Source organism: Pteronotus mesoamericanus, unplaced genomic scaffold (genome assembly GCF_021234165.1).
Source record: "Pteronotus mesoamericanus isolate MK-2021 breed Mesoamerican mustached bat unplaced genomic scaffold, CSHL_Meso_final contig_32, whole genome shotgun sequence".
In the NCBI taxonomy this organism is placed as follows: Eukaryota; Metazoa; Chordata; class Mammalia; order Chiroptera; family Mormoopidae; genus Pteronotus; species Pteronotus mesoamericanus.
In genome coordinates this window covers 1,857,241-1,872,263 of record NW_026555134.1, presented here as the reverse complement: position 1 = coordinate 1,872,263, position 15,023 = coordinate 1,857,241, and the positions used below count along the sequence as shown (strand labels likewise).

Genomic DNA, 15,023 nt, shown 5'->3' with positions numbered 1-15,023 from the left:
AGACCAGGGGATAATTTGAAAATGATTCAGAAATAATCAGTTATTGGGTACTATATAATAGACAAAAATATCAAAATTTCCCCACGTATAAGTAATAACCAGTTCAACAACAGAAAAAAGATATACTTATGAGAGAAGAAAAATGAGAACTAAAAATACCCAATAAGAAATATATATAAATGATGTGAAAAACTAAAATTTTTACTCATTTTGGTGATATGTATAAAAAAAGATATAAGACATGCAGAGGCACCTAACACATTCCTAGATAAGGATAAATAATATGACAGTGTCATTTCTTCCTGGGTGAATTTTTAGGTTTAATATACTTAAATAGAATTAAAACACATGTTTTTCCTCTTTTTTTTCCCTTGTGCGAATGGTGTGAGTCAACAATATAATTTTAAAGTTCATCTGGAAAACCAGATAAAAATGGATAAGAACATTTTGAGAATAAATAGTAATAAATGGGCCCTATTGTGTCAAATATTACAAAGTTATGAAGTTATAATCAGAACTATGGTTTAAGAATTAATGATAAGATCAATAAAACCAACAAGTAAAACAACTTCAAAACAAGCAAGAAAGAATCTTAAATCTAAGGAGGAAGGGAAAACTGGCTATCTGGAAAATAAGGCCAATTAGATCCTAACCTATGAAGCCAATACATGAGGGTTAAAGGTAAAAGTGAAATCATTAAAAGAAAAAACTAAAACAAAAACAAAAACTCACACAAAAAACCCCTGATGAGGAAGCACAAGAGGTGGGGACCATCACAAAACCAGAGCGCTGGGTTTATCTACAGTGAAATGAAAATTAAATAAATAGGAAATAAGTGCAAACATGTAGCAGGAAGAGTTGATGATCTCATTGTATAGGGAGTTAATATATATGTCGATAAGAACACATAAATATACAACAGAAAAATGGGTAAGGGAAAAGAACAAACACCAGAAAGTGAAGTACGAATGGTGAATAAATATATAAAAATGTTTAGCCTCGCTAGGGTCAAGTGTGGACAAAAATAAAACACTGCTTTTCACCTACAAGGCTGGTCACCCCTCACCAAAAAGATGACTACAGTAGGCGGGCCCGGCAGGCTCTGGGGGGAGCAGCTGCGTGTGCCCAAGGCCCTGGCAGGGATGTGAGTCAAGTCAGCTTTCTGGAGGGAGGGGGCAGTGGGATGGCCAAATATATCATCATTCGTAAGAAAAAAGGTAAGTACCAGGGTGTTCATGGCAGTACCATTTAATAAGGCAAAAGTGGGAAGAATTTAAATGTCTAATAAAGTAATAGTGGTTAAATAAATTATGGTATAGTCATTTTAAGAAAGAGGGAGCCATTAAAAAATCATATTTTTAAAGAGCACCTAAAGCCATGGGAAAATGTCAGTGAAAAAAGCAGGCTAGAAGACCATATATGAGTTATTTATTACCCAAAATAAAACTATACCAGGTTATGTGGTATTACAAAAATCTACCTGATTAATTTTGTAACTGGTTTTCAAAATACGTTTCTCTTTTTCACCATTCCTGTATCTGTCTACAAACTAGAAACAAGATGTTACAAAGTTAGGACCTGAAGTAAATATAGGTGTCAACCTAAATGTCCAATTGCAGGGCACTGGGTAATTAATAAATTATAGTATATTCTTAAAATGGAGTTAATCATAAAAAAAAAATCACATTTTCAAAGAGCATATAAATAATATTAAATATAAACTACAAATCCAGTATGATCTTTAGTTTAGAAAGATATAGAGATATGTACATAACAGAAAAATGACTGAAAATAAATATACCAAAATATTAATGATTATTTCTAAAGGGCAGAGTGAAGGGATATTTGAATTTTCTCCTTCCTAGTTTTTTTGCACTTTGCCATATTTTACATTAGTTCCTGCTAATTTTGTAATTAAAAAGGCATTATTTGAAAATGTTTGCTGTCTCAAAGCATGAACAAAATAGAATTGCATAAATTTATTTTTTAAAAATAAATTTTATCTTAATGCTTTTTGGCAACAAACTTATACTTAAAAGATTGTTTTGCAAATACACAATAGTACAATGAACAAAAGATGTTCTACACTAATGTTTTGTTCTCTTTTTTAATAAATAAGCATTCATTTTTAATTCTATGGCATTAAATAATGGCTCTCTCCAAATCAGCCTTTTGGAAGGCTCAAGTGAAGCTGTAAGTTGTCATGGCTTTGCAGCTTCTTAAACATTTTAGAATAGAAAAGAGAAGACTTTTAAGTGGAAAAATTAGTACTGGCCTACGAACAGATAAAAGGATTCAGATATGAAAAGTTGAATTTTGGAACCCTAATTCATAAATGCAACAGAATCCCATAACATAACTCACAGCACGTGGATTTAGACAAACCACAGAGTAGATACTGACAAAGAATCAGAAAACTTTAAACTTAGAGAAAAACACAAAGGTCAACACACTGGCAAAAAACAAACAAACCTAAGACAGGTTGGTAATAACTCTTCATTTCATTCATGGTAGAAACCCCACTGTCCAGTATGCAGGTATTGAGGAGGTGGGCCAGTGAGTTACAGAGCCACAAAGAAATGATGTCACCTGGGCAGCAAGGAATAAGACCCACAAAAGATCCTAGTGTGCCCTATTCCCATAGATGGTTACTATGGAGTCAGTCACAAAGTCTGCAGGGCTTGGGTTCTCTGCCAATGAATTGTATCATGCACCTCAGAATGATCACAGGGAAGGGATGTACGCAGAGAGTAGCAGCAAAAGGAGCCGCCATCTCTTATGTTGTCTCCTTGGTAACTTGGCTGAAGGATGATACTTCCTTCTGTATATCTCCAGAGACTAATTCCTCAACCTTTTCACACTCCTGGTAATGCCATAAAACTTCACCATGGGTCACAGTCCCAAGAACTCCTGAACACCATCTGGGAGTTAAGTCTGTGGACAACCCATGCTTCCTGCTGATGCTCACAATGTGCTGAGCATAACAAAAGAGACCAGGAAGATGACATACTTGCCGCGCCAAAATATTTCATCCTAGTTTTGGAGGAAGAGGTTCATATCCCACCTGAACAAGCACCTTCACGTATATGAATGGCTGGGACAAGATTGTGAGACTGGAGCCCAGGAGCACCTGACTGGCTGGTAGGCAATGACAGCTCCCACAGACAGACAGGCAGATGGAGCCACCAGGTGACTGAGCTAGGGTGCTGCCAAATGAATGAGCACTGAATTTGCTGCTGCCCGGACTTCTCTATCAAAGCAGCAGCCCCCATAACATCAGAGCAAGCATGCAGGGGTCTCCCTGCCATCTCCCCAGGGCAAAGTGCAAAAAAATATATGAAGGAGAAAATTCAGGTACAGCCTGAAGCTCATTAGTAGCTTATTTATCTTGAAATGCCTCTGGTGTCTCTTTGTCTCAAAAAGTAATGTAAGTTTTCTAGCCTATTCAATATTATATGCATGTAATATAAAAATGGTTTGCATTGTCCATCTCCCCCACCAAAAAAAATTCAAGTAAAGATGATCTAGGAAACTGATTAAAACCTTTAAACTGGAAGGAAACATTACCAAGTCTGCCTCTTTATTTTGTAGATGGGAACATGAAGTTCAAAGACGAAGGGCCAGAGAGGACCCTTGACTTGCTCAGGGTCACACCACTTAGAACTCAGGTTTCCTGACTCAGCTCACTGGCTCGGAGGCCTCACAGGAACAGCTATTACTCAGCTAAGATGATATTATTTCAAATTTCCTTTAAGATGTAAATCTGTAAGCAACGAATCATTTAAACCAAACTCCAGTAAAAAGAGCTTCTTTGGAAGTAAAGATGTGACAGCACCAGTAAGAAACCTACGCGAGCCCCAGAAGCACAGCTACGCCTCCCCAAGGGACTCTGTCCTCCTGGGGAAAGAACTGCTCTAGAGACAGCCGTCACACCGACCTGCCTTAGGTCCCTAAGAATCAAGTAAACCCCGGGGCTGCTCCCTCAAAACGTGTCAACACACAGTTAAAGTCTATGTATCTAGTACAGTTAGCCTATTGTAAAGAAGTCAGTAGTATTCCTCAGACACTGGCATGAAAAAGCCTTCCAAATTCTTATCAGGATGGTAAGATGCCTTTCCTCACATGTTTAAAAAAAAATCCATACATGAGAAAATTATAGATACCATGTCTGAATGTACCCTAACAAAATTTTCATCTCCCTAGGTCCTTTGTTGCAAAGATTCTACGTTTAAGTATTTTATTTACTTGCAGCATGCTGCCACTTGCAAGCAGGAGGGTCTACTATTTGCTATTTCACCAACAGATTACAAGAATTTGGGAGCTGAGTTTTAAGCACAGTTCAGAAAATAACACAGGCTTATCACTTGTCCAGTAACATGCAGCCCTAAAGGAAGCCCGGCCATACCAGAGGTTTGGTGTGAGTTTTATCACTATGTGACAATTGTAGAGTAGGTTTCCTTGCTCTACAAAATATGTATTACCTTTTAGTCATTAGTCTTTCTATGAAAACCGTGAAAAGAAGAAGACAGACAATTTTCTGGAGTTGTCAGGCCAAAAAAAAAGTAAAGCTAAATTCTAAGCACCTTAAAGTAGAACAACTAAGAAACAGTATTTCTTTTGAAATGTGTCTCTTCACTGCATACCCATGAATTCATTAAATGTTTGTTCAACCATCCATTTTATTTTAATAAGAAAGAAAAAGAACACGCACAAGAGGGCAGTGTTTGGTTTTGCTGGTCCAGGGACTTGCTATTTCCTACTGAAACCATCAAATGTGAGTGATGATTACATGACGTTTATGCCAGTGGAAACTGGTGCCTTGGAGAGAGAGGTGCACCTACCAGATCTCACACTATCAAGACACTGCAGCTGGCGTGTGCCCCTTGCTGCATCCCTACACTTCTGGCTAGGGAACAGCTGCATCTTCCTCTTTTTTGTCAGTCTTTGTTGGTAGCAAGCAGGTTTACAAGAGATTTGTAAGGTGATCTCGATTTGTTAAGTTTCTTGTACTTAGTGTACAAGTTGTGCTGAGGCAGGGAACCTATTTTTAAACATAAAGTGCTGAATTATAAACTGGCCACTTACGAATCTGACACTACTGACCAAAAATTTATAATGTGAAGACCAAAAATTTATAAGGTGAACATCAACAGAACAGGTTTGATAAAATCAATCCATTGTCTCCTGCATGTTTTTTCTTATGATCAATACTGTATTTCTGAAAAATGACTACCTCTTGCTATGAGGATATATAGTCTGTATCTAAAATGAGAACATGACCTCCCAGGGGAATGTCTCAAGAAATAGCAAACCAACCACAGGCAAAGGCACAGGTTCTTTGGAAAATCAGAGGTGCACTGGTTGGGGAGTATCCTGACAACTCCCTGTAAAGGGAAAACACAATACCTTGCTCTTAAGGAGCACTTAGTACTTTCTCTTAAATCTAGCTTTTCACTTCCTGTGTCTCGGGTTTGCTGCTGCTTTTAGTGGGAGTCTATCCCACTACCCAGGATATGGGTAAATGACTTTTTAATTACTTTTTTTAAAAGCCAAATTAAATTCTGATAACATGTGGCAAAAAACAAGATACTTACACAATATTGTCAGAGCTAAAAGGTTATCTCACTAATTGTATACAAAGTAAATAAATTTCTTCACAGTGATACTACAGAGCAAATCTGGGATATAGTCATGATCCAAGGACGGTATTTTGATGACAAACCAAGGTTTCTATTTCCCCAAAGATAATAATTACAGGAGAGTCTTAAGATAGTTAGAACTATAGGTTACTCTGGCCTTTTAGTGGATGACATATCAAAGCTGAAACCAATAAAATAGCATATTTGGATGAAGCACTATTACAATTGGGACTTCTACGGTACATGGGTTTTCAAAGTACGAAGACCATTTTTAGGTTCTTTCTATGAATGGAAATTACATAGTCCATTCAGGCTTCCTCAGCCAAAAGACAAATATGTCAGAAACAGGATATTTATCTACAAGTTCATATTCTACTCATTCAAGATCTTCAACCATCAAACTCATATGCAAACCTTGGTACATGCTGTGAGTGTTTAGTCTGTCAATAATGGTCTCTGAATGCATTTTTATAATGGCCAGGACCACATGTGTCTTGTTAATTGCTGTATCCTGTAGTGCCTATCACAATGAGTGGTACAGAGCAGAAGCTCAGTTAAGTGTATGTTGAGATTAAAAAAGAAAAGCTCACTAGTTTTCTGTGAAGGTTTTCTAGTTAATTCTTAAAGTTGGTCTCCACTAGTATTAATGTTTATATAATATGGTACTTATAATTCTGCTTCTGTGCCCTGGGCCAGTGTGGTTCAGTTGGTTGGAGAGTCGTCCCATAACCAAAAGACTGAGGGTTTGATTCCCGGTCAGGGCACACACCTAGGTTGTGGGTTCAATCCCCCATTCAGGAGTATGCGGCAGGGTCTTGGCACGCATGGTCACTGATCCATGCACATATACGAGGCACCCGATTGATGCTTCTCTCTCTCCCTTCCTCTCTCTCTAAAAAGCAATGAAAAAATGTCCTCGGATGAGGATAAAACTAATAATAATAATTCTTTTTCTGGGGTAAATCATATCTTCATTGGTGACTCATTACATACAACACCAGTATCTACCAAACTATTCTCCATTTCTCCGTAAACTCTGACCACAGAACAGTATGAGGAATGGGGAGTTTTTAGTCCTGCTTAACTGGCTCAAGAACTATAGAAATGAGAGGTCTGTTGTTTGTACAAAATGAAACTGCTGGCAGATCCTCTATAAGAGGATGGGGAGAATTTTTAATCTGCCTCAAAAACATTGTGATAATTTCTCTTTTGGCTATTTCTGTTTGACCAAAAAGGAACCAGGAAGTGTAATTTGCCAATTTAAAAATGCATTTAAGGACAGTTCATCTTCTTACTGGCTATGAGAAATGGATTGGGATAACTTTACCTGTCAATAAGTGGGAAAGTTTTGTTGTTTTTTTCCTCAAATAGTCTAATGGATTGAAATGAGGTCATGTCCAGGCTCCTGCTGTCTTATATAAACGTTAAGAACTTCCTCCTATTTGCAGAGACACAGGAGGAGGAGTTCATTATGTTCTACCCCAGTCATTCCATAAGGAGTGTGAAAGAGGATAGACTCCTTTTAAAATTCAACTTCCAGTGTCATTAATTCCACAATTTATAGAATGTATTCTTACAGCATTTTCTATCCTAAGACAGCAATGACATCACAAGGGAGGGAGAGGAAGAGCAGCTTCCCGGGGGCTGCAGTGGCAGCAGCACGGCCTAAGGAGGGCAGAGGGCATATGTTCTAGGTCATCGTTTGTTACAGACCAGGACAAACCTTAGAGTTTACAGGATTCAACTCTACTCTTACAAACTGTTTTTCTTGGGGGGACCGGGGGGTGCAATGATCAGGCTAAGGGAAAACAACACTGAGGCATTTGAAAGTCATTTTTTTCTGCTGTTTTTGAGTCATTTTTACTGGATCACTCTAAGTCATCAAAGTATTTATCATTGAATTGAAGGTCTTACAACTTTAATGAAATAGGAAAATACTGCATTACTCTACCCCCCCCCAAGTCTAATATGTCTGGTAGGGAAGAGGGGGTATTGCATTTTCTAATTTTGTTAAGGTTGTAGAGGCTTCTTAAATATTCAATTCACTCACGTTCAAGCACCACTCACTGATGTCAGGCTTTCTGCACAGCACTGTGCTAGCCGACGGGCCGCCTGAGTATAACCAAACCTCAGCCTGCAGGGGCACATAAGCTACACCACTGAAGTACCAGGTAAATTTACTTAACAGAGGGTGAAACATTCCATTCTGGTAAAGATATGACTCAATTTTTCTTTCTAACAATGCGCTGCTGTAACAGAAGTCAGTAGGAAATTGGATTTTATAATAACTCACTTTTATAATACAAGACAGCAGGGGAAAAAATGTATCATAAGATTTTAAAAAATCGAAAACAGTTGAAATTTCAACATTTTTCCCTGAACACACAGAAAAGGAATATTATTTAGGCTCTTATCTTCAAAAATAAAGGCTGAGATTTTTCAAAATAGTTCCAATTTTTTAATTCTCAGGATGTTTCACAAAATCCATTCCCAAAATAATCTGAGTCCCTGTCATAAAAGAGTTATCATCAATGAGTTACATGTAGGGGAGAAGTGGGACAGACAATGTAGAAAATGGATTAAGAAATTTTTTTTTTTCAATTATTAGAACAACCATACTTCGACATGGATGGAAATACAAATTCTTTGAGAAGACAAATGTTACAGCTATGGCAATAGAAGGGTAAGGGATTTCCACAGTCTGGATGTAACCTACTTCCCCAGCCTCATTTCCTGCCTGACTGACCACACACTCCAGTTACCTAATTTTTCACGCCTCTGTGCCTTTGTGTCTACCTACTTCCACTGCCAAGAATTTCCTTCTCTTCCCAACTCATCAAAACCATCCCTGTGCTACAGCACCCAGCTCGAACATCCCTGCACAGTGCTGCAGAAAGCGTTCCTCACATGGCTCTCCTCTGAGTCCTACTGCACTGGGTACCTTTGGGGGGGGCCTTTCATCCTGACTCCTCAGGCAGACCGAGACCTAATGGGGTAAAACCTGACCTTTATATATGCTTCAGCACTGGTGATGGATGACTTTCTTTGAGGGGGAAAAAAAGGCTAAGTAGACTTTTATTAGCTGAGGCTTAGGAATACAGAAAACAAATACAGAATTCCATTTGAAGAAATCCAGCATTCTTTTTGAAAGTTCTTATTTAACATTTTTGTACTGACTAGTAGGAGGAAGAATATATTTATTAAACACCTACTATGTGTACGGTGTACCACGTTTAGTACTCTGCATGCATTGTTGTTTAGTATTAAATCATAGCACTCCTCTTATAGCAAGTAATTTGCCAAGATACACAGCTTGCAAAATAGTTGAGACTGAAACACCACACTTTCTACCTCAAAAATCTATACAACTATTATCAGGAAGAAACAAAAAGACAAAAAAGTAACATAAAAATGTACTAACCATTCAACATTTAGGGCAAATCATTTATTTAAAAATTTTATTACCTCTCCCAATCTTTATCTTGTATGCTTATGACTTTTTACATTATTGTAATAATGCAATTTTCTTCTATTGCTTAATACTATTTAATTTCCCTTTTCCCTCAAATCTACATAGGCTACATCTGTCATTTTACCATGACATTCCACTTAATAGACTCATCATCATTGACTTAGCCTCTTGCTAAAATGCAATCATGGCCAAATGTAAATAAACTGGAAAAAAATTCACTGAATTTCTTATCCAAACAAAATCACTATCCTGGTCAGACATATAGTTTCTTTGATCCAACATGTAAAAAAGGCTTTTCCCTCCCCAAAAAAGTCTACTCAATTCAGCTGCAACATAACAAAGTAGAAAATGTGATGTAAGCTTCTTTGCAATTGTAAAGTACTGAAGAAAGTTTTACTCTTAGGAAAAAAAATGAAAAAATAAGCAAATTTCTTCTAAGCAGTGAGAATGTTTTTAGTTTTTTCATTTTATAAGGAAGAAGGAAGTGATTCTTAGACTGATAAAAAGTAGATGAACAATGATTTCTTTGCATTTTCAGGAATTTCAATACCTTTAGGATCCCATTACTATACTACGTATATCAACATAGAAACTGAAGGATCAGAATACAAGCCAATTGTCAAACAGGTACTCAGCTAAATTATGTGGATATACATACAGCCCTAGATAACTGGTCTTCTGATAGAACTTAGTTACCATGGAGCTGGTTTTGTTCTTTGAATTGAGTCTGTTCATGTTGTTATGCTAACAACCAATTATTTTCCAAAGATTTAATTCCAGGGTCGGAAGTATTTTCCTATCAAAAGTCTAAGAGGGAACAAAGGCTCTACACAAGAACTATAATTCTTTAGAATCATAGCACAATACAATACTGAGAACTTGAAGGACCTTTGGAACTTATATAACATTTATTAATTCTTACAAACATTTATATTAACCAACTTGCTTTTTAAGTAAAATGGGAGCATAATACTTTATTCATAAGTATAAGAAATGCTAAAGAATATGCTCCAGTTTACATTACAATCAACTAAGAAGAACAGGGTTGGTAGGATAGGAGGTGTGCTTAAAAAAAAGTGTGAGAGGAAAGAAGTGAGTTATTAGTTTTCTGGCAAATAAAAGAACAGAAAATGGGGAAGACAAAGATAGAAGAGTTCAGGAGGGGAAAAAAGATTAAGTAATAAGAGATGAATTAAAAAAACACAGGCAAGAAGAAATTCAATTAAATATAATACGGACTTATTCATCTTTGAATCCCAATTCTCAGCTTATAGCTTAACACATAGCAGAGAGTCAATAAATGTTTATCAATAAAAATTAAAGATAATAAAGAGAAAGGGCTGAGAAGTTCAGTGAATAGACTTTTCAAAAAATCATATTCTGTGGTTCACATGGCTATGGATTCAAAGGGACAACTTAATCTTATTTTCTTCTGTGAGTTTAGCCAAGTTAATTAACCTCCTGGGTATAGGTTCTTGGTTTAAAAAACAAACTGTTTGAACTAGATGATCTTTAAGGTCTCTCTTATTCTCTGCAGAAATGGTGACCAAATATACGTAAATTAAATCAAGGGGAGATTTTTAACTTAAATGCAGCTTAAACTTGAATCAGTTGTCAGCAGATGCAATTTACGTATTTTTGTACAAGGAAGGCAAATCAGTCCTTTTATTGTTCACATGATACAAGTTGTCATTCAAAGAAACATCTGGATAGATCTCAGTCTCTCAGAAGAATATAAGGAAAGCATCTCTAATTGTTTTCTGGCTAGGCGGAATCTTACTGAAATAAGCAGGGTCCTTCACTTCATGGAATTCTGTTTAGTATGAAAGGCACCAAATAATATTGGGCCACTACACAGAACAATACACAAAAGTACTGCTAAGCAAGAAAAAGGTGATTATTTTTCAATTTTACAAAGTAACAGGATTCTCTTGAAGAGGTTTTTTAAAAGGGGGTGGGGAGAAAAAACAGTTATTTCTCCATTTTTATGTTAATGAAGAAAGTAAATATTATTTTATCAAACTAATAAAGCAAAACAAGAAGGAAAAAACATTAAAAGAGAATGTGGCCTCATGAAATGGGACCTGAAGCGGAGAAGATTTCTTGTGTAAACATTTTTTAAATTGCCTAGTGGTAATTAAAGGTAAAGAAGAATTACGGGAAGCAGCAACCATGAAAACAGGGCAGGTTAATAATCATTCGGAGACTACCACCGAGGACGACAAAAGAAACAGGTCTTCAAGATCCTCTTCAAGTTTGAACCTATGCAACCATACACGTATTATCACATCATCATAATTCAGCAGATTTCAGAGTCAGAAGACTAGGAAAAGAAATGCGCCACGTAGGTCAGGGTTTTGATGACTGGCAAACGCTAGCAAGCGTGCATTGCAGTTGTCTGAACCACACCCAGTCTGCAGTTAAATATAGAATTTAGTTTCTGGAACTAATGGTCCTCCTAACCTTCACAGTCCAAGTATTTGCTGAAAAAATTAAAAGTAAAAGGAGAAAGGAAAGATACCGAAACCAAAATCCAAGTACTAATAAACTGTCCTGGGAAGAATTCCAAAACGCAGAAAATACCAAGAGAATTAAATTATAGAAACCTCAAGCAACATTCTAGAAACACACTATACAATTTGTCTCTTCTGCATGGGTTCTCCCAGGATGTATAACACACTAACATAAAATGCCTGTACACTGGGCCCATGTCTCTAATTCAGATTATATATTCTGGATAACATGTCAGGTTAACAGCAATGATACCAAATTTTAATTTTGGTTTGTTATAATATTGTGGTGGTGATGCTATTTTTCTTTATGAAGAAGTATTTTTATCCTAAGAAACTATTTTTTAGATGCTTAAAATTTGGGGGGAAGAGACACTCTCAAGCTGAAATTTTTAATACCGATTCTTTGCCTGTTGGAGGAGGTAACAGAATGTTTAGGGTTAATTTTTAAAGTTGTGTTTTGGAGACTGACAAAGGTTAAAACAACAACAAAAACTGTTTTACTGATAATTTCATGGGATTCTGTGTTTTAGTAGTGATTTTGTTTTATTTTGTTCACTGAAGATGAACATGAAAAGAATCTGAGAGGAACAAAAATATATAACAGGGGTACTAATCCATAAAAAAATAAAATATGCAATAATTTTAATTACATACACACACAGAGGTATTCAATTTGCTTTCCTTTTCCCAAACACACCCATTTACAGACTCATCATTCAGCTACTTTAATGAAAAAGAAGAGCAATAAATTACCGATACACACAAATCTGGCCCCAAAGCTGGTGTTCTTAACCACTGTGTTCTCTTGCTTCTGCCTGTCACAGCTAGACACCCTTACATTCATTCCTGTGTCTAGTTAAAACCCTTTCAAGCTGTTGCTTCTCTTTCTATCTTGCTTTATTGGAACGGAAAACCTATATAAGGGGATTTGAAGGTTTCTTTTATCTTTCTGTCTTGAGACCAGAATAGGTACAATAGCCAGATCTCACTCTTCTGTGTCCCATTCACACAGCCAACACTCCAGAGACACACTGGTTTCCAAAGCTAAAAGCATATCCAGCCCCAAACGCTGAAAGGTTACAAAGGAAAGAGCACATTAGAAGCTTTGCCCCTAGGCCACAGAGCCCCCAAAACCTCTCAACATTCACTCTCAAGGCTTCTCAGGCCTACTAGGTGCGTCCTTCCTTTACTCCTTGCACTCCGAAATGTTCTCTCTCCATCCCTAGCACTTTTCCTCGTACCTAATAAGTGCGTGTTGTATGAATGAACAAAGGGACAGTTAGGTTTACCAGATAAAAATCACATTTGAGTCTTACTTTATTTGTACATGCAGATATTTCAGATATATGATATAGATTTTTTTTCCTCTTGTGAGTATGTAAGCTACTTGAGGTAAGTTTAGCTCAGTGCTGGCACATAGCAGATGCTTGATAAATAACTGAATGAATAAATATTAGTCAATTATTTAAATCTACTTCATTCGTTAAAATCTAGTTAGGTCCTCTTTAAACAATGACAACAAAACTCTTTTTAATTATGGGAAATTTCAAACCTTCAAAGTATAATAAACCCGTGACCCCCAGGCACTATTATCCGGCTCCAACAGTTACGGAGCGTTTGCCGCTCTCGTTTCACCTCTCTCCCGTTACAACCTCCACGTGCTGTTAGGCCGACAGACGGTTGCAACACGTGTTAATCTAGTGGCATCAGACTTCAGAGGTAACAAAGGCCAAGTCTATGTATTAAAAACAATCAGTATACACCCAAATACAAAGAACGCTCTTCTTGGTTAATAAGAGCAACTCAAATCTGTGGTTAGTTGTCTAAAGGCCTACATACAGCTGGGCCCCTTATTTGGTGTGTGGCCCTTAGAATTTACTCCACCTCATAAAGCCTCGATTGCCTCATCAGAAAAAGGAGAAACCAGGATGTGGTGAGGATTAAATGTGAATGATAAATACAGGGTGGAGCAAAAGTAGGTCTTCAGTTGTGAGTACATGAAACAAAGTTGTATTATTATTTATTATTTTCCATAAGAACAACTGTGAACCTACTTTTGCCCTAACCTGTACATGTGAGGCTCCTAATAGTGCTTTAAATGTTTCTTCTTTAAAAACAGCTTTATTGAGATATAACTGACACACCAAAAAAATGACCCAGTTAAAATGTGCAATTCAATAGCTTTTAGTATATTCAAAGAGTATGTGAGCATCACCACAATCAATTTTGGAAATTTTCATCACCACAAAAAGAAATCCAACACGCCTTAGCCTTCACCCATCCACACACGAAATACCTCTGTTCTCCAGCCCTAGGCAACCACATATCTACTTTCTGTCTCTATAGATCGGCCTATTCTGGATATTTGATATAAACAGAGTCATATAATATTGTCCTTTGTGACAATAAATGTTTCTGGAACTAGACACTTTAAAAGTCAAATATGTAGTATACATAATGCAATGAGGTCAGAGAAGTCAAAAATGCAAAAAAAAGGGAGGACTATATATGTATATATACACCTACTGTTGAATGAATAAAATGAATATTAAAATGAGTATCTACTGTTAGCCAGACATTAAGATATGTGGCAGGAAAAAAATTGTTTTTCACGGTGGGGAATATCACTAAAGTGCTTCAGGGATGGTAAGAGGCTGGAACACAGAATCTGTGTGTGCCATACACTAGCTAGAATTCTGTAACTCTAGAGTGCTTCCCTTTCCTCATTTAAACAGGGAGCAAGGTCACCGTGAGAACAAAAATGGGGAGTATGCAGAGAACAAAGTTTGAAATAATTGTTTAGGAGAATGAGAAAGAATGAAGCAGGAATGTAGAGTATGATTGTCTGGCAGAATTAAAGATCCATTTGAGATTCACGGTCATAAATTTAAAATGAGATCAGTCAGCAGGGTTTTAAGTTTTCCTCCAGCCATATTTAACTGCAAAAATGCAGAAACAGTATAAGGGAAAAAATGCAGAAACAGAAGAGCAGGATTTTACTAGAGTTTATTCATACTGGTGACTTTATACCTAATATATTGATGACTCCTAAATCTTCTTTTCTAGTGTCACTGAAATATCCTAATACAGAAATTCTGAGGTATCTTCACAGTCAAAGCTCTTAAGTAGAAGGAACTTAGATTAAAAAAAAGTTTTTGTTTAACACTGGTTATGAGGCAGGCATTCTAATACGTGGTTTACACGTGTTATTTCACATAAATCTCTTAACTTCTCATAATAACCATCTCCATTTTACAGAAAATAAAAAATTCCTAAAGATTAACATCAACAAAGCTGAAATTAAATGTTAAGTCTGTATGACTACAGCCCACCCACTTTTTACTATATCACAATACTTATTCCTTCTTTTTATAAATATGGCAGTTGGGGTTAAAAATG

The 15,023-nt window shown here is 36.6% G+C and overlaps 1 protein-coding gene and 1 pseudogene across 8 annotated transcripts in view; both read right to left on the bottom strand.

Annotated features, from left to right (window-relative positions):
* Nucleotides 1–15,023, bottom strand: part of HMBOX1 (homeobox containing 1) — a 165,683-nt gene that overhangs the window by 18,701 nt on the left and 131,959 nt on the right. The gene's annotated exons all lie outside the window — the stretch shown is intronic.
* LOC129072481 (mitochondrial carrier homolog 2-like) lies at nt 2,265–4,254 on the bottom strand (annotated as a pseudogene).